Source organism: Macrotis lagotis, chromosome X, assembly GCF_037893015.1.
Source record: "Macrotis lagotis isolate mMagLag1 chromosome X, bilby.v1.9.chrom.fasta, whole genome shotgun sequence".
NCBI classification, from domain to species: domain Eukaryota; kingdom Metazoa; phylum Chordata; class Mammalia; order Peramelemorphia; family Peramelidae; genus Macrotis; species Macrotis lagotis.
The window spans coordinates 696,284,429-696,310,138 of NC_133666.1; the positions used below are offsets into that span (position 1 = coordinate 696,284,429).

Genomic DNA, 25,710 nt, shown 5'->3' on the forward strand with positions numbered 1-25,710 from the left:
GGTCCATAGTGAGGAACTATTCTTTCTTCTTCCTATTTTTTAAAATCAGCCCCACCAAAGCAAATCCAAGATGTGGGTGCCTCTGGCCAAGGGCTGTCTCCACCAACCCACCCACACACCCACAATGTGGGGGTCCAGGACAGGAGAGAGTCGGGGTGATCTGAGCATCTTTGCAGTCATAGCGGCTGAGGGCTGCCAGCCTGGAGGGGGCCGGGCTGCTTTCATTGGGATGACATTTACACTGGTATGGCAGAATCGTTTAGATTTATGAGTCAGGTTCTTTTAAGAAAAATAAAAAAGAGACTTGTTTACAAGGGCTGTCCTCCACAGACATCTTCCTCTGACAGCTCATCAGAGCGTGGAGATGGGCATGGGCTCCAAGGGTGATGCCAACAGAGCAGGTGTCCTGGCAGGACCCTGGCAGTTCCCTCAGTAGTGACAAGGCCCTGGATTTAGAATCAGCAGGCCCAGCTTTCGATGAGCCTGCTTCTCCCTACTTCCATTTACATACTATATATGCCTATATTAGGGTGGGTATATATAAACCCACATATGTGAATAAGCGAATGAGCACTTGGGCAGCTCCTACCATGTATCGGGTGCTGGGAGATGCGCTCTACAAACCTCATTTCATTCGAGCTACACAACATTGGAGGAAAGGGCTAGAATCAGCCCCACTGGACAGTTGAAAAAACAGGAATTTGTATTCAAGGAAGGTGCGTAATAGACTATTTAGCTTGCCAAAGAGGTTTACCCCTATAATAACTGGATTGCACCAAACCCCCAGATATTGCCAAGGGTTCAAAATCCACAATTACTCAAAAGAATTTGGCCTAAATATCTATCCTGGAAGAAACTAGTGGTTTAAGAAGGGCTATTTTCCAGACTTTAATATTCCAGCTCCACATGATATTTGTCTACAGTAGGTGCTTAATAAATGTTGGTTGATGAAAAAAGAATTTAAGTGATTTACCCAGGTTGCCCGGCTAGAAATGGTCTGAAGCTGAATTTGAACTGACTCCAGCTCTAGTGTTCTATCTGCTGCTTCTCTCTCTCTCTCTCTCTCTCTCTCTCTCTCTCTCTCTCTCTCTCTCTCTCTCTCTCTCTCTCTCTCCTCCTCCTCCTCCTCCTCCTCCTCCTCCTCCTCCTCTTCCTCTCTCTCTCTCCTCTTCTCTCTGTCTCTCTCTTCTTCTCCCCCTCCTCCCTCTCTCTCCTCTTTCTCTTTTCTCTCTCTCTGTCTCTGTCTCATATGTGTGTATGTAATTAAACTACACACACACACACACACGTAAATAAATATGTTGTTGATGCTCAGATCGCCCCAACTCTCTCCTTGTGTGGACCCCCACATTGTGGGTGTGTGGGTGGGTTGGTGGAGACAGCCCTTGGCCAGAGGCACCCACATCTTGGATTTGCTTTGGTGGGGCTGATTTTGAAAAATAGGAGAAAGAATAGTTCCTCTCTATTAGACTGTACAAATATGATCTCATTTGGTTCTCACAGGGACTGTGTGTGGGGGGACTATTATCATTCCCATTTCGGCGATGTTTGTCCTTTGGTTTTTTTTTAAGGATTTTTGCAAGGCAGTGGGGTTAAGTGACTTGTCCAAGGCCACACAGCTAGGTCATTATTAAGTGTCTGAGGCCAGATTTGAACCCCAGTACTCCTGACTCCAGGGCCGGTGCTCTATCCACTGTGCCATCTAGCCACCCCTGTCCTTTGGTCTTAAAGAAGATCATGACAATAGGGAAGTGATGCCATGACATGAGAATTGGATTTGAGTGGGGTGGGGGCTGGGCTAAGTCATCAGCCTCAGTTTTTCTTCCGGAGTCATCTGGGTCCAGTGGTCAGAGATGGAGCAGGATGACTGGAGATGGTCCTGGATGTGAGGTAGGCAGGGTTAAGTGACTTGCCCAAGATCATACAGCAAGTAAGTGGCAAGTGTCTGAGGAGAGGAGGCAGCTAGTTGGTGCAGTGAGTAGAGCCTCAGCCCAGAAGTCAGGAGGACCTGAGTTCAAATTCAGCCTCAGCCTCTTGACACTTACTGTGTGAATTTGGGCAAGTCATTTAAATCCTTTGCCTCACTGAAAAACTAAAAAAAAAAAGTATCTGAGGCCAGATTTGAACTCAGATTCGAACTCAGATTCTCAGGGCTGCTGGGCTAGTGCTCTATCCATTGCATCAACTAGCTGCCCTATACCAGGGCATGCCATGTCCTGCCATACCACATTATGCTTGCCGTGCCATACCATGCCATGCCTCTTTCATTCCTATTTTACAGATAAGGAAACTGAGGTGATTTGCCCAGGGTTAAACTGCTAGTATCTGAGGCTAGATTTGAACTCAGATTCTCAGGACTTCAAGGCTAGTGCTCCATCCACTGCATCAACTAGCTGCCCTACACTAGGACATGCCATGTTCTGCCACATCATGCTTTTCCATGCCATTCTATGCCATACCATACCATGTATATTTCATTCCCATTTTACAGATAAGGAAACTGAAGTGATTTGCCCAGGATTAAATTGCTATTATCTGAGTCTGGATTTGAACTCGGGTCTTTATGACTCCAGGCCTGGTACTCTAAAGTAGAACACTATAGAACAATAGCATTATAGGGCATCTACATGGTACAGTGACTAGGGTGCCAGGACTGAAGTCAGGAAGACTAATCCTCCTCAATCCAAAATACAGCCTCAGACACTTACTGAGTGTGTGACCCTGGGCAAGTCACTTCACCTGTTGGCCTCAGTTTCCTCATCTGTAAAATGAGCTAGAGAAGAAAATGACAAACTCCTCTAGTCCCTTTGCCCCAAATGGGTCACAGAGAGTTGGACACAATGAAAAGCAATTCATGACCAACAACAAAAGTATTATAGGCTAAACCGACATAGAGTAGATTGTTATTCATTTGTTTCAGTTGTGTCTGACTCTCTGGGACCCCATTTGGGATTTTCTTGGTGTGGTTTGGCATTTTCTTCTCTAGTTCATTTATTAGATGAGAAAATGGAGGCCAACAGGATGAAATGACTTGCTCAGGGTCACACAGCTAATACATGTCTGAAGCCAAATTTGAACTCAGGTCTTCCTGACTCCAGACCAGGTGCTCTACCACTGCAGTGCCACCTAGCTGCCCTAAGATAGAGAAGGAAGATAGAACTGAAAAGCAATCCCAAATGCTAAATGGTAAAGAGGAGGGGAAGGTGGGATGATGTGGATGGTGGAAAGTGGGAGGTTACTTGAGGAACATCTATTAAGCACAGCTTTTGGTGAGAATTTTTGCTTCCCCTCCTCTCTGCCCTCCCATCCCATCCCCCGGGGAGAGGAGGAGGGGGAAGAGAAGGAGGTATACAGTATCAAAAAGTAGGTCCAGGGTGGCTAGGTGGCACAGTGGATAGAGCACCAGCCCTGGAGTTGGGAGGGCCTGAGTTCAAATCCAGCCTCAGATACTTAATAATTACCTAGCTGTGTGGCCTTGGGCAAGCCACTTAACCCCATTGCCTTGCAAAAAAACCCTAAAAATAAATAAATAAATAAATAAATAAACAAACAAATAAATAAAAATTCTAAAAAAGTAGGTCCATCTCCATGGAAGTGAGCTTATAAAATGGAGAGCTATCTCCCTGTTGAATTTGCCATTTGAGGACACTAAATTGCTGGTGATATTTGGCCCTCTTTGTTTTTATTTTTACCATATCCAGCTAAACAAAATGAGCCCTTACTCTCTCTATTTTTTGTGTTTACTTGTCTAAGTCCATAGGGGTCTTCCTGGGAGAAGGTAAGCTTTTTGAGGAGAGAGACTGTTTCCCAATTTCTTTTTATTCTTAGGCAGATTAGAATTGAGTTGAATTGGAGGTTCTACTCTCTTGAGATGTTTATCTAACTCACAGCTCCCTGGGGCCCTCTTTTAGAGACTTTCTTGGACGCTGATCACAGGTCCAGCAATAGCTGACCTTTGGGTCTATCCAGCTAGGCGGATCCGAATTCCCCTAATTGGGCTTGCATAGAAGATCTGGGTTCAGATATTGACTCATCTCCCAGTGATACTTTGGGCAGATCAATTCACCTCTCTGAGCCTCAGTTTCTCTATCGGTAAGATGAGGGTTGGCTAAAAACTGATATACTCTGAGATCTCCTTTCATTTCTAAATCTATGATTCTTTGAAGTCCTTTCCGATCCTGCCTGGTTGAGTTTGTGTGTGTGTGTGTGTGGCATGTTTGCCCATTGTAGAGTAAGGTCACGCACTATAAGGAACAATGGATTTGTAGGCAGACTTTCATGGGTGACATTTACCACTGTCATATATGTTTAGATTTATGTGTTGAGTCCTTTACAAAAAATAAAAAATAGAACTATTTAAAGTGATTGTCCTCCACTGACACCCTTCTCTGATGCCTCCTCAGAGCATGAAGATTACCAGTGGTTTCTGCAGGCAATAGTATCAGATTTGGAGCCAAGGGATGTGGGTTTGAATCTAGTCTAGATGTATGACCTTGGGTAAGTCATTTCACTGTCTGCCTTAGGCATGGGAATCATAACAGCCCTGTCTCTCACAGTTATTGTAAGGATAAAATGAGATAATAATTGTACTTAACACAGTGTCTGTCACATAGGTACTTAATAAGTTCTTTCCTCCTTTTCTTTCTTCCTCCCTTCCTTCCTCCCTCCCTCCTTCCTTCCTTCTTTCCTTCCTTCCTTCCTTCCTTCCTTCCTTCCTTCCTTCCTTCCTTCCTCCCTCCCTCCCCCCCCCTTCCTCCCTTCCTCCCTCCCTCCCTCCCTCCCTTCCTCCCTTCCTTCCTTCCTTCCTTCCTTCCTTCCTTCCTTCCTTCCTTCCTTCCTTCCTTCCTTCCTTCACTTCCCCACTCTAAGCCTAACCCAAACATACAAAATATGGATATTAATGTATTTATATGTTGTCTTGGGGAGGCTGTTTTTTTTATTTCCTGACTTTACTACTTACAATCTGTGGGACTTTGAATGAGTTCCTTAATCTCTCTGGGTCTCAGTTTCCTCCTCTGTAAAGTGAGAGGGTTGAAGTAGCTGACCTTACAGGTTCAGTCCTGGGAAAACCCAGCCCCATAGAGAGACTCTGATTGCCCATTGAGGGCTCACTCCAGATAAGAACCGTGAGAACAATATTTTGAATAAGTTTTGAGTTTTATTCTTGACTGGTGCCTCCCTTGAAGGGATTAAAAATGTGCCTTATTAAAATAACCAACGCCCAATCCCATGGCCTCTTCTCCATCTTCCTTGTAATTGGATCTCTGCAGCCTTGGCCACTGGCTGGTCCCCTCTTGTCTTTAGGTTTTTCGGACATGGCTCTCCCCGGTTCTCTGGTGGCCCCTTCTTACCTTCCTTTGGGGGATCCTCTTCTACCCATTAGATTATCCCCCAGGGCTCTGTTCTGGGCTCTCTGGGCTTCATCTTTACCACATTAATCTCACTCTCAGGAATTTCATTACCTTCTCTATTCTTATGCCTCAAAGCTTCCTATCCTGCTGCAACCTCAGTTCCCCAGTCCCCTCTGCCTCAGGCAATGACTCCCAAGTGATACTGAGGCTGAAAAGTCCATCCCTGTCACTTCGTTTTCTCATGGGAGGAGTCTGTTCTCCAACCAGATGATCTCTGGTTGTCTCCCATGCCTGGACCACGCTCCCTCCTCTGCCTCACCCACTGACCTGGCTTCAGGTGCCAACTAAATTCCCATCTCCTACAGGAACACAATCCTCTCTTAATGATTTTCTGGTTATTTTTTAGATGGTGAAGTTTTTGAGGGCAGGGATGATCCTTTTCCTCCTTTTTAGATCTCCAGTAACAGTGATTGGCATATTAGAGGACCGGAAATGAATGTTCAGGACTAATCCAAAGAGGCTCTCAATGTTCAAAGGAGATCAGGTAGGGGACAGTTATTTATTTCCTCCTCCACAAAAGGAATACTTAAAATTCGAAAGATAAACACACATTGTAAATGGCAAAACATCATGCAAATAGAAAAGTGTGAGCAGGCTTTTTGCCTACACTTTTTTCTGCATTTTTCAAGGAGGAACCTCATAGTTTCTTTCCTCTTCCTTTTCCTTCTTTGCTTCTTTTCTTTGTTTCTTTCTTTTCCTGGCATGCATAAAGTGATACAGGGCTAACACCATCTCTTCTGTTTTCCATAATGTTATCAATTGCATGTCATTCAAAGAATTTACCAAGGAGCTACCATGTGCCAGACCCTGGGGATAAGGAGACAAAATCAAAATTCACCCCCTTCCTTCTTCTGGGGGAAGGAACCCATGCACACTTAAAATTAAAAGTGGGGCAATTAAATGATTCAGTGGATGGAAGGTCTGGAGTCAGGAAGACTTCCTGAGTTCAGCTCTGGTCTCAGACACTTACTAGTTGTCATTTCACCGTATTTGCCTCAGTTTCCTCACCTATTGGTCTAGACTTGTCCTTTGTTACTGAAGAAAACTAAAATGGCACCACCACTATATTGGAAACAAGTTACAGTGTGTTGACAGGGGATTGATCAGAACAATATGAACTTGGAATGCTCTCCTACAGGTTGGGATGTGTGGATATCTCACTTTTTTTGGCCTTTTGTAAGGCAATGGGGTCCAGTGACTTACCCAAGGTCAAACAGTTAAGTGTCTGAGGTTGGATTTGAACTCGGGTCCTCCTGACTCCAGGGTAGGTGCTCTATCCGCTGTACCACCTAGCTGCCCCATCTCAAGTTTCTTTTGAGTTGCTTCCATTCTGCTTTGCTCACAGAACAACACCTACTCTGATGAGGGCACACCCTGCTAGGTGGTCCTGTGCCAGTGTCTCCCATGCCACACCATCAATTCTTCCTCATCTGTAAAATGAACTGAAGAAGGCATGGCAAACTACTTCAGGATCTTTGCCAAGAAAACCCAAATGGGGTCACAGAGAATCAGACACAACTGAACAACAACAAAATACAAGGTGGTTCCAGGTGGGGGGAATTAGCACCTACTAGCTGGGGTAGGAGGCAGCATCTGACTGGCAAAAGCCTTTCTTTACCACATTCCTGGAGGTGGGTACCAGGTGGAGGATTTTTCATTCCTTTTTCAAAGAGGAAGAAGCAGACTCTGAGAGAGGGGTAGCAAGTACAGGGTCAGAAGGGAAAACCAGATCCCCATTCCGGGTCCTTTCCCTCATATAGGGTGCTACCTCTTTTCTGAAGGTAGACTTCCGTTGCCAATGAACTTTCTTTGTTTCTTTGTTTCTCCCATCAGAAGACACATGTTCAACCCAGTAGCCAAATCCACAAAGCAGAGTCTGGCTGCTGCCAATCTGATAGCTGGTGCCAAGACCCCACCATTCTCTCTAGTTGTATTGGGAACCAGGGATCCCTGGAAAGGAAGAACTGAGAAATTCTTCTTCATAAAAGGCCTTGAATCAATGATCAAGGACAATATTAATCCCTACTCTGACACATTTTGAACAGAGTCAAGCAATATAAGGGAGAAATTTGATTTATCTCTTTGGGACTGGGCGCAAGTTATAAAAATGGTAATTTTTTCCAAGAGATTCAATTATGGTATTTTCATTGTTATCCCTTGGTAATCACGAGAATGGTTTTTAAAGACCAGTTGCTGGAGCAAAGTGGCAGCAGGAGGGACCAGGAGATGCCTCAGGCACCCCAAGCCCCATCTGGGTGGGAAAGAAATGCTTCCCCAGGGGCTTCAGGCTGGCAGATGGTGACACCTTTGGTTTTTATCCCTTTGAGCAATTTAAGAGGCACTTATTAAACCAAACTCTAAGAAAGCCCTGTGTGGGGTCCTGGGAGGGAGAATAACAGAATGCCTTCCCTTATGGAGCTCCTTGTCTAATGGGAGATGAGACACCCACACGGATCACTCAGTCTATGTGGTGTCCCAAAGATCTTAGTGTAGTTTTAAAGCTTTGATAATTTAAAAAGATACTAAAATTTGGGACACTGTGTGTGTGTGTGTGTGTGTGTGTGTGTGTGTGTGTGTGTGTGAGAGAGAGAGAGAGAGAGAGAGAGAGAGATTGGTTTGCAAAACACTTAACAATTATCTCATTTGATCTCCTGGGAGACGGGTACTATTATTACAAATGGAGAATCTGAGACAGATAGAGGTTAAGTGACTTGTCTGGGATCCTGGAGCTAGGAAGAGTCTGAGGTTGGATTTGAACTCAGGTCTCCCTGACTCGAGGGTCTATCCACTGCGGCGCCACCTAGCTGACTAAAAGACTTGATTGAAAGTATCAGGAATGTTCTGTTGGAGAAGTTAAAACACAGAGCAACAATGATCTCTGTTTCCTAACATTTAGCTAACATGGCAGAAGGATGCTTATCTCATGGGGCAAAACCAGAAGCCATGGGGGGAAGGGGCAGAGAGGCTCATTGTTCCTGGATGCTGGGAAATGCTTCCCCGTGAGGAGAGTTGTCCCAGGTTAGAATGGGCTGCCTAGGGGGTAGTGGGCTCCCTCTCAGAAGTGACTCTAGGACCACTCCTCAGTTACACTGGGATCAATGTTTTCTAGACCTCAGGAAGCCTTTCTTCATCTGCAGTGATGTGACCAGTCTAGCTGCTCCATTTCAGGAAGGACCCATACAGCAGAAAGTGTATGCTGTGGGGTATGGCAGTCAAAGACCTTGGTGAATTGTCCTCTCCCCTCTTTCTGGCTTATAGGATCATAGAGGAGTATTAGGATGGAGAACCTGAAATGTGAGATCCAAGAGGGGCCCGGGAGAGATGATCTAAGATGATCTAATCCAAACCCCCCATTTTACAGATGCAGAAATAGAGGCTCAGAAAGGAGACAACTTGTGCACCCAGCTAGTAACTCCCTGACACCCCAGCCCAATCCTTCGGTGCTATCCTGAGCTGGCCCAATCTGTTTATCTGTTTGTTTCTTGGAGATGGTTGAAGTGGAGCTGATTGGATCTGCCTTGATTATTTCTGGGCCCAGATGTAATGACTCCATATAAAGTCCCTGAGATTAATCAAGACTGTGAAGAAACCAGCACCTGATGATTGGAAAACGGGCTTTATGGCCCATGGGGCGAAATTGAACTTGCATCTGATGCACGCTTTTAAAATAGAATTTTTTTTTAATAGATTGCCTCCGATTTATGTTTGGCACTAATTGTGTCATCAGTGGCAAATTCATTGGGAGCCATATTTCCTCCTGCATCCTGGGAAACTTGACTTTTCAAAATCATCCGTATCTGTGGGGTGCGGGAATGTCCAGCAACTGAGGAGTTTGAGTTGGAGGTCAAAGGGATCAGGGTTAATAGCAGGGTCATCGTCCAAGGAGGATCCCATTGCACCTTGGCTTAGACCGTGGGACATTGGGGTCCATGCCAGCTTAAGCTTCTACCAGGAATTACTCAACCTGGTTACTTGGGGAGGGTCTCCACTTCCACAGACCCCTAGAAGTGCGGCCTCCACCTGCTTTCCATTCTCAGACAGCCCTCTCCTTCAAGTAGTTCCCTTCGATCCGCTTGTAGTAAATACTCTCCCACGCCTGCCTCTTTCCAATAATTGAACTTATTTATTTTTAACTAAGATTAAATGCTCCCCAGGAGCCCAAGAGGCCTGGTGTGTCTTTCGGGAGTCAGGACAAATTCTCTCTCTCTCTCTCTCTCTCTCTCTCTCTCTCTCTCTCTCTCTGTCTCTGTCTCTCTCTGTCTCTCTCTGTCTCTCTCTGTCTTTGTCTCTTTCTGTCTCACCTTCTGTCTCTTCTGTCTCTCTCTTTGTTTCAATATGGTCCTACTACTGACCCTCATCTGAGCCTCTGTTTCTCTATCTGTAAAGTGGAGATTATGGGCCATGTGTTCTCTATCTCAGAGGGTTTGTTGATTTTTTTCCCAGAGTAAGCATTTTACAAATGGAAGCTCAGAGAAATGGGACTCATTATTATTATTATATCATGTATTGTTGTGGATAGAGCTCTGGTCTTGGAGTCAGGAGGACAGGAGTTTGAATTAGGCCTCAGACACTTGACTCTTACTAGCTGTGTGACCTTGGACAAGTCACTTAACCTTGATTGCCTCTCATCCCGGGGCCATCTCCAGTCGTCCTGATCCCTATCTGGTCACTGGATCCAGTTGACTCTGGAGGAGAAAGTGACTTAGCACAGCCCCCCTCCAATTTGAAGGCTTATGATGGCATCTCCTCCCTGATGTCATGGTCTTCTTCAAGAATGAGAATGAAGGACAAATATGATTATTCCAAAACCAAAATGCATCTGTGATCTCCTAGGAGCTGGGATCTGGAGTCAGGAAGAAATCAATCCATTGATCAATGGATCAACCAGCATTGCTTACGTGCCTCCACTGTTCAAGTTACCCTGATGTGGATCCTTCTAACATGATACTGGGGAGGGGGAGGCCATGACAAACACAAGAGTTGAATTTGAGTTGGTGGGGGAGGGATTGTGCTGTCACCAGCCTCACTTTCTCCTCCAGAGCCTTCTGGGTCCAGTGTCTAGATAGGAATCAGAATGACTGGAGATGGGCCTGGATGCGAGGCAATCCAGGTTAAGGGACTCATCTAAGGTCACCCAGCTAGTAAATGCTTGAGGTCACATTTGAACTCCGGTCCTCCTGCCTCCAGGGCCAAGACTCTGGCAGTAGGAGATAATAGAGACAACAGGGAAACAATCCCTGCCCTCAGACAGTTTCCTATTCTCCTTGTAGTGACCACACTGGTCACCCCCATCTGCCCCTTTTGTACAGCTCTTGTTCATATCTGTTTGGCATTTAAAAGCTCCTCCCAAGCTGGCCTCTTCCTATGCTGCCAGTCTCCTTACAAAACTCTCTTTTTCCTGTACTGTACCATCACACATATTGTTGCCAGACATAATATCCCTGTTCCTCTTATCCCCCCCGAGCCCAGCATTCCATATCCTGTCTCCACACCTTTGCCCAGGCTGTGCCTCATACTTGGAAGGCGCGCCCTCTTCTCCCCTGCCTCCTAGCACACCCCTCTTCTTAAAGATGGAGTTTGTTTCCCTTTCTACATTGAGGCTACTTGTGATCCCTCCTCCCCACACACACCTACCCAGTGTTAATGCCTTCCCTCCCAAAACTCCTGCTTACCATGTCTTAAATAAACTTGTATATGTTTGCCTGTGTTGTTTCCTCCACAAGAATATAAACTTCTGAGGACAGGGATCTTGATTTTGACTTTGCTCAGTAAATAGTAAGTGTTTCGTAAATGCACATTGTTTAGTGGTTGATAATATGTGAGGAGACACTTTAAAGGAGGAAAATGGGACTTAGAGAGGATGTAGCTTGGGGACAACAGCTGGACTTTAAATTTTTTTTTTATCATTTTTAAAGTAATGGGTTGAGTGACTTGCCCAAGGTCACACAGCTAGGTAAGTATTAAATGTCTGAGGCCAGACTTGAACTCAGGTCCTCCTGACTCCAGGGCCGGTGCTCTATCCACTGCACCACTCAATTGCCCCAACAGTTGGACTTTTAATTCTGATGCTTATTAGTTATTTGACTTTGGGCAAGACTCCCCCTTTTCTGGGCCTCAGTTTCTTTCTCTGCAAAACAAAGATTAAGCAATCTCTTAGAAGTCCCTTCCTGCTTGAAACCTGATTTTCTTCTTCTTCCTTCTGTGACATCCCAGATTGTCCTTGGCTGGCCCAGCCTGGCTGTCTGTGGGCAGCAGACATCTGCTGCTTCCTGTGGCCTGGGTGGTTTGCAGGCACCTGCTGGGGCTGGTGAGGAAGGCAGCCCCATCTGGCCTCCTAAATGTGAGCAGGACCTTTGCCCAGGCCTCTGGAGGTCTGGGCCAGCAACTGGAAGGTCCTGGAAGGGTCTCCTGATGAAGTCCTCCTCTGGGCAAGAACAGGTCACTGGCAACTTGCTGCCTTCCAGCCCCTTTCCTTGGCCTGGCTCCTCTTGGCAGATGTCAGACTGGGGAGTGGGGACCCTGGCCAGCAAGGGTTGATTAAGGTGCCATGGCCTCTCACTGAAAAAATCACATTGTCTCTTCCTGGCAACCTCCGATTTTTCTCTTCAGGCAGAGAAGCTCCAACTCCCTCTTTTGAACCTGAGTCAGGGCCTCTTAGGTATCATTTCCCCAGGTGGGGGGGATCTGTGAGGATCTGAGGACAGATTGGTGCAATGGTGACCTGGCAGTTGGTTTCACAGTCCCCAGGAAGGCAAGATCTGAGGATTCTGAGCTAGATGGGAGCTGAGCGGTCATCTGCAAGCAAAGGCGTGCTGAGTAGCATCCGACCCAGCCCCCCACTGTGGTGTCCCACCTCTGCTGGGAGACCTCCAAGGATGGGGACCGCACCCCTTCTGGAGGTAGCCCCTTCCATTAGACTTTGTGACTGCTGTCATTGTTAGGCAGGATTTTCCTGAAAACAAGTTTCATCACTTAGGGAGATGAGAGAAGCCTGCCTTCAAAGCCAAGAAGCCCTGGTTCAAGTTTCACCTCTGACCTTTCCTTAGACTCCTGAATATCCCAAAGACTTTAGTTCAAGTTTCACCCTTAGACTTCTAAGTTTCATGGAAGGTGCTGCCCTGCTGGTCCTCACCTGGGAGTTCTCTAGGCCAACATCATGGATCCAGGTCCCATCCCTGTCTTTGTTACGTTCTAGGGAAGCAGGATGTTGGAAACGAGTAGGCACCTACTGTGTGCCAGGAAATCTGCCTCTTTGCATCCACCAGCGGGGCTCCTGGCTCAGTGACCAAGGCTCACACATTTGAGTAAGTCTTTTCTCCAGACTAGGCATGTTCAGCTTCTTGGACTTGTCCTCATTTGATGCCGACTCCAGGTCCTTCCTCATCCTGGCTCTTCTCCTCTGGACACGCCATCGGTTCTCTGGGTCCTCTGCAGTTGGTGGCCTTGAGGACAAAACCCGGTCACAGAGCTGCCACTGGTGGGGTCTGCCCGGGGCAGAGGATGCAGGAACCAGCCAGCTGTTCTTGGTTTCTGGAAGCTGTGACCCTCTCCTGCAGAGCAGCCAGACCTGGGGAAGCTAGGCTGCTCTGGTTCTTTTAGTTTTAGGGAGGAGACTGAGGCCCAGAGAGGGAAAGGCCCCAAGCTCACAAAGCTTGCATGGCCAGAGTTGGGAGAGAAGCTCAGCTCCTGTCTCCAAATCCCAAACTTCTGAACTGGCTATTCCTTCTTGGACATGTGCGGATCTGGGTGTGAGCGTGTCTCTGAGTGTGCATAAGTGTCAATGTGGGAGTGGGCTGTGAGGGTGTGTGTACATACACACGAGGATGTGTGAATGTGTGCAAGTGTATGCACATGTGTGTGAATGCATAAATGTGCATGTGTGTGAAAGTGCATGTATGAGTATAATTTGAGCTTGTGTAAGTGTGTGTGAGTCTGTGCATGTGGGGGATGTATCTGTCAGTATGTCTGTGTGAGTGTGTCAGCAGATGTGTACATTCTTGCATGTGTGTGCATGTCACAGTGAACTTGTGTGTATGTGCATGCAGGTGTGCAAATGTGCATACACATGCACATGTGAGTGTGAATGTTCAAGTGTGTTGTTCATATGTATATCTGAGTATATGTGTGAGGTCATGTGTGCACATAAGCATGTGCCAGCATGTACACATGCACACACTGTGCAAGCATAGATGGGAGTTTCTATATGTGGGGCATGCATGTGGCATTGTGTGTGTGCATGTGTGTGAGTATGTATAAATGTGCAAATGTGAGCCTGCAGGCAGGAGTGTGCGTGTGTGAGTGTGTGCATGTGGCTTGTGCATGTATGTGTCTGCATGAGCATGCATGTGTGTGAACTTAGGCATGAATACACGTGTAGGAGTAAACATGCATTGTATTATTAGTGTGTATGTGTAAAGGTAAGTGTGTACTTGCATTGTGGGTAAGTGCACATAGACATGTGGGTACATGCACACATCTGCATATGTGTAAGTCTATGTGTGTATGTGGGGCAGGCAGGAAGGGGAGGGATCTAAATGGGGAATCGTGGCCTTCCCAGGCATCCCAGAGGTCTGGGACTGGTTTGATTGGTTTTCTCCAACTTTCTTCCCACCCCTTTCTCAAGGGCTCCATAGGCTATATGACCCCCCCACCCCCATAGTAAGACCTCAGAGCAAACCCATTCGTTCAAGGACTGTCTCCACCAGATGAGGCTGCTGAAAGGTGACTGGATCTGAAAACCAGAGAATGGGGGTGAGTTTTGGCTTATTGACCTTGACCACTTCCCACTCCAAGCCTCAGGTTCTTGGCCTTTAGAACAGGGACAATAATCTCTTTACTCTCTACTTAACTCAGGCATTATGAGGCAGATGATGGGTAAGCCTTCATTATTAATACATTCCAAACCATTAACATAATTGCCTCTTGATTGACTGATAGATTGATTTCCCCTTTTTAGCAATGGCTGAAAGATCAATGAGTCAGTGGTGTGATGTGGCCTCCAGGAAAGCCCAATGCAATTGGATCTGGGGCTGTGTTAAGAGGCAGAGCCCTCTTCCAGGTAATGGTCCCCACCGTCCTCTGCCCAGGTTAGATGGCAGTGTCCAGAGGAGCACTAGTGACATGATGAAGGGCTGTCATCAAGGGTCGGAAGAGTTGCCATGTGAAAGAGGGATTGTGCTTTTTCTAGCTCACCCAAAGATAGCTGTAAAAGGACAAATATAGGTTGGAAGATAGGGAAAAAAGGGGCTGGATCAGGCAGGAGGACCCTTTAGAAGGAGGTCTTCAAGAGAGAGGCCGGAGGATGACCATTTTTAGGTATGTTGTCAACTGAGCTTCCTGTGCAGGGATGGCTGCCAGGGCTGTGCCCCTGAGATTCTGGGATGTAGGCATACATCTGAAATCCACCAATGATCCCACACAAGGAGGGACCATTAATATATTGACTGGCAGTCAGGATCCAAAAAAGTCTCAATAAGCTAGAAAGTTAGATTAACTCCCAAAAGACAAAGTTCAATAGGAATCAATGTAAAGTCTCACATTGGGTTCAAGAAGTCAGTATCCCAAATACACACCAAATAAGGTGTGATTAGAAAGTAATTCTCATGAAAAGAACCTGGAGGTCTCATTGACTGCAAGTTCACCATGAGCCTAAAGGGTGATATGATAGGCAAAAAGCTAGAACAACCTAAGAAAGGGAAATGTGTTATTTTAGTGTTTACTTTGGACCAGGAACTTTACAGCTATCTCACTTGATTCTCACAGCAACCATGGCAGGGCTAGGTGCTATTATTTATCTTCAATTGAGGAAACTAAGGTAAACTGTGACTTGTCTGGGGGTCACACAGCTAATAAGTGTTTGGGGCTGGATTTGCATTCACATCTTCCCAACTCCAGGGACAGTGAGTTTATCTACTGCCCCACCTACCTATGCTTTACTGAGTAATCAAGGTGGTGATTCTACTGTACTCATCCTATTCAGATGGCATTGGCAGTGATGGTTTTGCTTAGATCAGTATCTCACCCAGAGAGTATGGTAGTGGGAGAGAGAGAGAGAGAGAGAGAGAGAGAGAGAGAGAGAGAGAGAGAGAATAGGAGTTGGTGATGAAGAAGGAAGAGGAAGAAAGGAAGGAGATGGGGAAGACAAAGTGGAGGCAGAAGAAAAGAAGAAGGAGGAGGAGGAGGAAGGAGAAGGAGAAGAAGGAAGAAGGAAGAAGAAAAGAAGAAGAAAGAAAAAAAGGAGGAGAAAGAAGAGGAAAAGGAGGAGAAGAAAGGAGAAAGATGGACAAGGAGGAGGAAGAAGAAGAAGAAGAAGAAGAAGAAGAAGAAGAAGAAGAAGAAGAAGAAGAAGAAAAGGAGAAGGAGAAGGGGAAGAAGAAGAAGAAAGAGGAGGAGAAGAAAGGAGAAAGATGGAGGAGGAAGAGGAAGAAGAAGAGAGGAGGAGGAAGAAGGAGGAGAAGGAAGAGGAGGAGAAAGGAAAAAGGCAGAGGAGGAGGAGAAGGAGAGAAGAGAAGCACAAAGAAAGACCCTTTAAGTCAGGAAGCCTTGGGTTCAAATCATACCTGTGATACTTACTGGCAATGTAACCCTGGGCAAAAGTGATCTCTAAGGGCTGAGCCACTTGCTGAAACTCTAAATTGCAAAGAAAAGGCTTACCTGTCTTGGTAAAGGGAGTTTCCTCACCGAGGAGTCCCCTCCATCACTGAACACCCAGGTCCAGACCCTTTGTTTATTTTTGTTCTCCATATTCTCACAGAAGGTCTGCCCTTCCCCTCACAGGCCACCTGAGACCACTTCGGGATGATTAGATTGGTGCCTGGGGGTCAGCCACTTGGAAATCCAAATTGTGGGGGAACAAGGAAGCCCTAGCTGCAGCCTGGAGACAACTCAGTCCATCAGCCAACATACATTTATGAAGTACCTACTGTATTCCAGACATGAAACAAGCATTGGGAATACAAAGAAAGGCAAAAATCGTCCCTGATCTGGAACACTTCATGGTCTAATTGTGGGGGAGGGGGAGGACATCAACATGCAAACACTATGTCCAGACCAGATCAATTCCTGTGTACATGGGGAATATCAGGAAAGTGGAAAGGACTAGGAAAGACAAACAGAAGAAAAGGGAAAAACTATTGGACCTGAATTAGGAGTCCAGGCTGGGGTGGAATGGTTCAAGGCCTTGCTGTCTCCAGAATCCTGCCCAGACTGGCCAGGCCATTGCTGGCTCCTCTAAGTTGCTCATTTTGAGAAAAAGAGGAAACAGCCTGAGAGTCAGGGCTGGCTATATCCTCTGGGGAGTTTAATTTGTGTGATAAGAAGTCCAGGTCCTAGAGAAAATTCCCAGTGGAGATGGCAGAATTGGGGAAGAGAGCAAGGGGGCTCCCTCTCCACGGTGGCTCGCTTTTTGTACAGGGATGACTTGGGGTCCCAGCTTCCCCATTCCTGTCTTTCTTCTTTCAGTTGCCATCCCCTTCACTGCACATTTTCTGTCCAGGCTTCCTGGTGATATGGACTTATAGAGAAAGAGTTGAAAGAATTCTTGGAGATCAACTTGTCTGGCTCCTTCATTTTACAGATGAGAAAACTCAGGCTTGTCAAAGGGAGTGGCTGGGAATAGATGACTTGAAGTCTCTACATGCCAGCTATGGGAAAGTCCCACCCCTTCATCTCTCTGGGCCTCAGTTTCCTCCTCTGTAAAATGAAGTGACCACTCCATGGTCTGCAAGGTCCCTTCCAGCTCTAATCTTCTCCAAGTCTTGCTGGTTCTGAAGACAGATTCCCAGGTCTGACAACTCCTCCCTATCTGGAAACATCTGCAGGATGACTTTGGTGACAGCCTGGGCATCTGTGGTCCAAGGGTCATCCTGGATGAGTGCAGATAGGATCACCAAGTGATGCTTTTTTACTTTAGTTTTTTGCAAAGCAATGAGGTTAAGTGACTTGCCCAAGGCCACACAGCTAGGTCATTATTAAGTGTCTGAGGCTGGATTTGAACTCAGGTCCTCCTGACTCCAGGGCTGGTGCTCAATCCACTATACCACCTAGCTGCCCCCCGAGGGACACTCTTTCAACCACAGAAAGCCATGAGCTCTTGCTCCATTCCAGTCCAGCAGTGCACAGTAGGGCAAGCTATAATCTGCTGGCAGAACCTTAGAGAATCAGAGGGAACCACAGAGACTCTTCAGCTGGTTCCTACAGGGTGTTGATTTTTTTTTTTGTCCTTCATTCTTAAACACCATTATGACATCAGGGAAGTGATGCCATGACAAGCACATGAACTGGATTTGAATGGGGGAGAGCTGGCCTAAGTCACCAGTCTCACTTTCTCCTCTGGAATCATCTGGATCCAGAGGCCAGATATGAATCAGGATGACTAGCGATGGCCCTGGATGCGAGGCAGTCCGGGCTAAGTGACTTGCTCAAAGTCACACAGGTAGAAAGTGACTAGTGTCTGAGGCTGGATGCCAACTCCAAGGTTAGTGCTTTTCCCGCTGTGACACCTAGCTGCCCCTTCCTACATGGAAGAAAGTGCAAAAGTCACAGGATACTAATGTCTTCATTTTATAGAGTCCCAGGCGAGGAAAATCGAGTCACTGAGACAGAATTTGCATCCAGGTCTTCTACCTCCACAACCAGGTATTTTCCCCAGTTTGTTGTCATGTTGTCTCCCAAATATTTTTGGGTTCCCAAGTCAGACTATTTACAAGTCAAGTCAACACTAACCCAAGAACTAAGGGTCAGAGCCCAACCGAAGTGGGTCTCCCTGCTTCCTCTCTCCATCTGCTTCAGTCTCTAGCTCTATGACAGAATTCTTTGTATCTTCAGACAGAACAACATTTTTCAAGACCCAGTATAACAGACAACCTCAACTGAATCTCAGTGACATCTGTACTTGGTGACACCATATGTAATAATAAATAGCTTACATTTATATGGAACCATGGATAGAGTGGTGGGTCTGGAGTCAGGGGAACCTGGACAAGTCACTTCACCTATTTACCTCAGTTTCCTCCTCTGTAAAATGAACTGGAGAAGGAAATGACAGACCACTCTAAAATCTTTGCCAAGAAAACCCCAAATGAGTCACAAAGAATCAGATGTGGCTAAAAATCATTGCACGACAAAAACAACAATGCCCACGGTGTGCTAGGAATCTCACTCAGTGATTTACAATCTTGCTCTCTGGGAGGAAGGCACTATTATTCCTATTTTATAGATAAAGAAACTGAGGCAAAGAGAGGTTCAGTGATGTGCCCCAAGGTCACATAGCTAGTAGGTGTCTGAGGCTGGATTTGAATACATATCTTCGTCTGCCTCCAAGCCTTGAATTCTGTGTAATATACCAAGCTGTTTGGTGATGTGGAATGACAAACTCCTCATAGTCCCTCCTTCCTGAAAGCATCCCAGTGACATCATATCCAGGGTCCTAAGGACCACCCCTCCTAACTCCCCAAGGGTAAATTGCCTTGACAGAGATAGATAGAGGAGAATTAAAACTTAACTCAATATTATTAACAATTAAAAAGCTGAAATGTTGGTGATTAATGTATGCACAATCCCAATAACCACATAATTAATATAATATTAGATAATAATTACTTATGATTAATAACCACATTTAATACTTTTCAAATTAAGTGAAGTAGAGGGAGAAACTTTAATTAAAGACATTAAACTGTTTGAAATCCCTCTCAAATCAAGGCCTTCCAAACAATCATTATCAGGAGGTGACTTTGAAATCTGCCTCTGATGCCAGTCTCCCTCATGAAATCATAGAATCCCACTTAGAGCTGTCCATATTTTAAAAATATTTTCCCCCAATTATATATAAAAATGATTTCTAACATTTTTTTTGTTTTGTGTTCCAAATTCTATCTTTCCTTCCCTCCTATGCCTCCTCCCAGAGATAGTAAACAATCACAACAATCCCTATCTTAACAATTGTGTCCTCTTAAATACTCCCAGTGACAGGGAGTTCACTACTTGACATACTACTCTGGGACAGCTCTAATTTTTAGAGATGTTTCTCTCTGTAGAAGTCAAAATTGTCTTCCTTTCCTTATTACATACAAAATCCCCCCCCCCCCTTTTTTTTTACCACTTTGGGGCAATAAGAACACAGCTAATTCCTCTTTTCACATAAGGACCTACAAATATTTGAAGGCCGCCATATTTGTTCCAAGTTTCTCCAAGTCGATCCATGGTTCTGAGTCTATTCATACCTTTGCCTCCTTTGGATACCATCTAGCCCAGGAGAGTACATCCTAAAATTTGGCACCCAGAACCAAACCTTTTGCTCCAAATGAAGGACAGCAGTGGGACTGGGGTGAGAGGTCATACAGTGTGGAAAATTGGGAGAGATCATGAATCACACACACACACACACACACACACACACACCCTCTCAGATTATTCCTATGATTCCATATGACTCATGCCAACTCTCTGAGGTTGAATGGGAACTATTCTCCTTAATGACCCAGGCAGGACTGTGTTGGTAAATGTTTAACAACTCTCTTAAAAAAATGTATACATGATCCACTTTTAAGTTTAATATGCTTTATTCACACAACTTTCTTAAGTTTCAACAATCAATAAAACAATAAATCAATCCCATTTTGTAGTATTTGCTGATTTCCCAGCTATAAATGCTCCTATTGAAAATCTAACAATTGACTTTCTTCAGTCAAATATGAACTAGTTCTCCCATATCCTTGGACACAGGGGAAACTGAGGCCCATAGAGCTGAAATTTCTTGACCAAGATCATGGAGGGCAGAAGCAGAAGGAAGATCAGGAAGTCTTCTGGGTTGCTTGCTAGATGGAAGACCTTCCTAATAGTTAATGCCCGAGTCCAGATGAGGCTGTCTCAGGAGATCAGGGGATTTGAGATTTAGAGGGAACAGGGATCTCTGAAGTCATCTTGTCCACCACCCTTTTTTTTTTCCAATTTATTTTTTTTCAATTACATGCAAAAGTAGTGTTCAACATACATTCATTTGCAAGTTTATGAGTTCCATTTTCCATCCCCCTCTTTTTATAGAATGGGAGGTGCAGAATGGTTACCTTATTCTTACTAGGGCATAGATAGATGATAACAGGATTGAAAGAAAGAAAAAATATTGTAATAAATTCTGGAAAAAAGAGAAAGTCTTTGCCCTCAGGTAAATTACATTCTCACAAATATCACATGTAGGGAGGGGTGGCCAGTTATAGAAATGGTCAGTTATAGAAATGGTTAGAGGAGCCAATGGGTAGTGGACACACCCTTTCTGGAAACAATGCTGGTAGGTTGGTTTTGATAACTGTTGCTTGGGAAAGTAAAGGCAGGGCAGATGGTAAGGTACCAGGGTGGATGAATGAATGGGATGGGAAACATACCCTATGGCTGGATGGTTACAGGGGACCCTCCTTCTCATGCATTCACTCACTCACCACCAGGGGAGCTGGTAGATAATGACAACAGTGATGTTTGTCCTTTGTTCTTGAAGAAGACCTTGACATCATGACATACAAGTGAATAGGGTTGGGGGGGGTGCTAAATCACTAGCCTTATTTTTCCTCTGGAGTCATCTGGATCCAGTAGCCAAATATGAATCAGGACTACTGGAGATGTCTCTGAATGCAAGACAATCAGGGTTTAAGTGACTTGCCCAAGGTCACATAGCTAGGAAGTGGCTGTGGCTGGATCTGAACTCATCCTGACTTCAGAACTAGTGCTTTATCTACTACACCATCTTAATAACTCCCTTCGGGAAGAGGGGATGAGTTTTGGAGGTAGATCCAGGTTGATCAGGAGGATACTGGTCAGATCCATGTGGGAGGATGGGCATGATAAGATAATAGGGCTTTAGACTCATGTGCTCACAGATCTAGATCCAGAAGGGCCCTCATTGTGGAAGGAGGAAGGAAACTGAAGCCCAGAAAGTTTGGGTGACTTGTCCATGGTCATGGAGGGAGCTTCCAGCCCAGATTTATGATCCACTCATCCTAAGAGGGAGTTATGATTGCGGTTTTTCTCCACACTGGCCCTGTGCTCTGTCTGCACTTTGGGGTTCAACCATGACTGCCAGAGCCGAGCAGATGAGAGCATAAAGCCGTCTTCTGAGTAGGAATATTGAGGGCATTATTAAAATGTACATTATGGCATCTTCCCCATGGATTAGAGCAACCATTTCCAAGCTCAATTGCTTAGAATAAATTCAGATTTTAGAGACCTTCAAACTACCTCCTCCCTTCCTCCTTTGAGCAGGCACTGGGGGATGGTTAAAATGCAAAGCAAACTACAGAAAGGGCTCTTTGGGATTTTTCTGATAGGACCCCCAAAGGCTCCCTCACCCTGGAATATGCATGGAAAGGCATTTTCAAAATTGTAGTCTTTGATGGAGAGGTCTCCTGTTGGCTGACTTTGCTTGGTCTTCCATGAAAATAACCATACACTCAAAGACTCTGGAATGCTCAGGTGGACTTAACCTGGCTGGTGGGCTTCTCAAGGACATCATTTACATTCTGTGGCTGCCATCTTATCACATTCAAATATTCCATTTGGCTATTGGGAGAAGAGGGATTCTACCCAGGCCTTTCTTTATTCTACCTCTGGGCTCTGCTCAGTTGGCCCCAGACTTCTTCTGGGACTTTATCCAACTGGAGTTGTCATAATAAAGATATTTTATGAGGGCAGGTTGACCCAAAGGTAAATCACAATGTTTGAAAGGATCAGCTGAGTATCATGACAGCCTTTGGGAGAACTATAGTAATTCAGCTGTGCAGAGATCTGGCGATAGCTTCAACCAGTGATCATCGACTAGTATGATGTCTAGCCTTGAATGCCGACTGATCTGAAGGTGACTTTATCACTAATATGAGTGGGACAGCCTTGGGGGAATTTTCTGATAATGCACATCTATCCTGCCCTCCTTTCCCCCCTCCAGTCACGTGCAGGTGCTGTAACTTGACTAGGACAGAGATATTCATTTAAGGTAGGACCCACTGACAAGAACAATTGGCATGTGCAGTGAAGGCTGCCACGTTTATATTTCTTTCCTCTTCCCAGGAAGGCAGGGCAATTGAGCTCTGGGGTTCAGAAGGTAGCAGCTGCAGCCATGGCCTTGAGGAAGGCATTAATCTTTCTCTTATGGTGGGACTGCCTAAATTTAGTAAATGTAAATGAGGAAAGTGTAGGCTTCTCCAATGGTGTTTGAAAGCTGGCCTATGGAGGGATGTGGCGGGATTTAGGAGGCTGGGATGAGGGATCACAGAATGGAGATCTGGCCTGGGTCAGGTCACTTATGGTCTGCAGGAGCCATAGAGCATGGTCTTATAAAAGAACAACCTCCTCACCGATGTCTACAAGCTTTATCTTTACTAGGATTTCTCCCTTTATATTTTCTATGATCCTATGGGCTCATTGGTACAGTGGATAGAACTCTGGGTCTGGAATCAGGAAAACTCTTCCTGAATTCAAATCTGGCTTACTAACTGTGTGATCCTGGAAAAGTCACTTAACACTGCTTGCCTCAGTTTTCTCATCTGTAAAATGACCTGGAAAACAGAAATGGCCAACTGCTCCAGGAATCCTTGCCAAGAAAACCCCAAATGGAGTCCCAAAGAGTTCCATGTGACTGAATAACAATACTGGGAGTTTCTTCATCTGAGAAATGGGTCTAAGAATATTTGAATTTTCCAACTGACAGAATTCTTGAAAGGAAAATTTTATAAGCCTTAGTGAACTGAAGAAATTGGAGTTGTAATTGGACTCAAATAGTTCCTCAAAGAGGAAATCCTGCCTGGTTCTGCCTTTAATAATAAGAGTAGTAGTAGTGGTAGTAGTAGTAGTAGTAGTAGTAGTAATAATAATAATAATAATAATAATAACATTCCTACAGGACTTATGTACCAGATACTATGCTGAGTTCTTTATAATTATTATTTTATTTATCCCTGCCCTAACCCTGGGAGGTAGAGTACATTATTATTCCCATTTTATAGATGAGGAAACTCAGGCAAGCAGAGATGAAGTGATTTGCCCAGGGTCAGGTAGCTAATAAGTGTCCAAGTCCAGATTTCAATCCAGCTCTTCTTGACTCATGTTTAGGGCTCTAACCACTGTTCAACCTGACAGACCCTGCTGTGTGATCTTTAAGTAACTACAATTCTCTAAATCTCAGTTTCTTCCTTTGTATAATGGAGGCTCTCTAGTTCCATGATGGTAATTCTTCTTTCATTTCCCATCTAACAGAGTTGTAAGGAGTAACGTTTTTTGAAACCTTAATGGGCTCTAGTAAGAAAAACTATTATCATTATTGATATGGTTATTCATTTTGTTCTCATCCTTTTCTATACTGTTGAGATAGAAATAGTTCAAGGATGAGTTGTCATCCTGCTTTTAGTTTATGTTTAATGTTTTGTGGACTAATGCATAGGCAGATAAAAGAACTGTTTTTTGCAATTGTATTAATGCATTGTGATGTCAGCTCATCTTTTGTAGACTTACTGAAAATATCTTGGGGTCCTCTCTAGTAGCAGAAAAGAGAATAGGGATGACATATACATCATCCTGATCCAACTTGATTTTCCTTCTTTCTTCTGGGTCTCTACATTTTGTAAGTTTCTTCTTCCATGTGGCTTGGAGATTCTGAGTATGGCGACATTAAATAAAAATGCTGTTTCCTACATTGACGGAGCAATGGGAAGCAATTTTCTCTGGGTTCTTTCCCAATCCTTCTGAATGTTAGTGCCTTTCCTTTGTTGATTATTTCCAATTTCTCCTTTCTATAATTTGCTTGTAAATAGTTGCTTGCATGTTCTCTTTACATTTGATGGTAAGCTCCTTGAGGGAAGAGACTGTATTTTGGCTTTTTTTGTACTCCCCCCCCCATCTTAGCACAGTCTCTAGCACATAGCAAATGCTTAATCAATGTTTGTTGATTTGCTGACTTATAATGGCATGGCTCCAAAGGTAAGATATTGGTTGAATTTTTGAGAATATTTTGAGTTTTTAAAAAATTATATAGAGATTTGTCATCTGTTAGAATATGAATTCCATAAGCTTCAGATATATAATCTTAGCCACCAGGTTATATCTCAATAGGTACTATTTTTTTTTTTTTTGCCTGTAGTGACAAGTCACACAGTTTCTGCCATTTCCTTGGTTCATCTGCATTGATCATTAAACCTTTTTCTTTCAGGGTAACTATTCTGTAGTTTCTTGTGGCAATGTCCTGGCTTTAAATTTTTGTCATAAACCCTTCATTTCTACAAACAAATCCACAAAACTCAAACACTTGCTTCTTTATTGACCTATTTTACTCACTGAGTTTAAGGTGAGGGGATACTCTTTTGATTCTATTCTTGGATCTTAGCCATTTCATAGGGTCCATCTCCAGAGGCAAACCACCATCAGTCACCTTTGACTAATCTAGTGGTGTATTTAGCTTGTCTGACATTATTTCTTCTTGGTGAAGTGATGGCCACTTGTTCCACTAAAGTATGTCAACTATTCATTTTTTTCTTCCACTGTAATGAGGAAGTGTCAGAACTGGGAGGGATTGCAGAAACCATCTATTCCAATCCCCTCAAACATATGAGAAAACTAGGGTCAAGTAAGCTGAAGAGACTTGCAAATCTCCATTAAACTAAGGACAAAAATATGAGACCCAAGTGAGTAGTAATTATTTAGAAGAAATCATGGAGAAGGAAGACCTTGGTTGCAGAAGTGATCAGTTTAGATCTGTGGTACAGAGTTTCATGATTACAAGGACATGAGAGGATGAAACTTCAGCATGAGATGAGTTTAAAATTGCTTCCTGTCAATGAAAGCACACTGACATATTTATAACTTGTTCTGGGGTTTAGGATGGGGGACAGAGGAAAGAGTTTTCAGGGAACCTTAGAGAAATATCTGGGGTTGATTTTGGGGGGTGGATGGGTGAGAAGCTTTGTTTTTTTTGATTGATTAGCCATCTAGAAAGAGATCTTGGTCATTTTTTGCCATCTCTTTGCTCCATTCACGTCTAAGGACCCTGATGACTCTTTATTTCAAAGCATGTAGTAAGAGAGCAAATGGTAAGGGGGAAAGCTTTGGGGTTTTCTTCTCCCTCTAAAATTATTCGACTTCAAGAAATGAGTCTTGATCCTTGTGTTTTGTTCATTTTCATTCTAGATTCAGGGAATAGAGTCAAGAACTGCAGGAATTTGGACACTGGAAGCCAGATCATGTTTTGTCACAGGTTTATTACTGTGCTTCAAGGAGAATGGCCATCTGGAGTGACATTTGGGACCTCATTGGAGACTCATCCAAG

General features: G+C 44.6%; 1 long non-coding RNA gene across 1 annotated transcript; it reads left to right on the forward strand.

Annotated features, from left to right (window-relative positions):
• On the forward strand, positions 1–25,710 carry LOC141498154 (uncharacterized). Its single transcript, XR_012471571.1, has 4 exons — positions 1–244; positions 4,404–4,497; positions 5,805–5,895; positions 25,572–25,710. It is a non-coding gene; the product is annotated as an uncharacterized LOC141498154 (long non-coding RNA).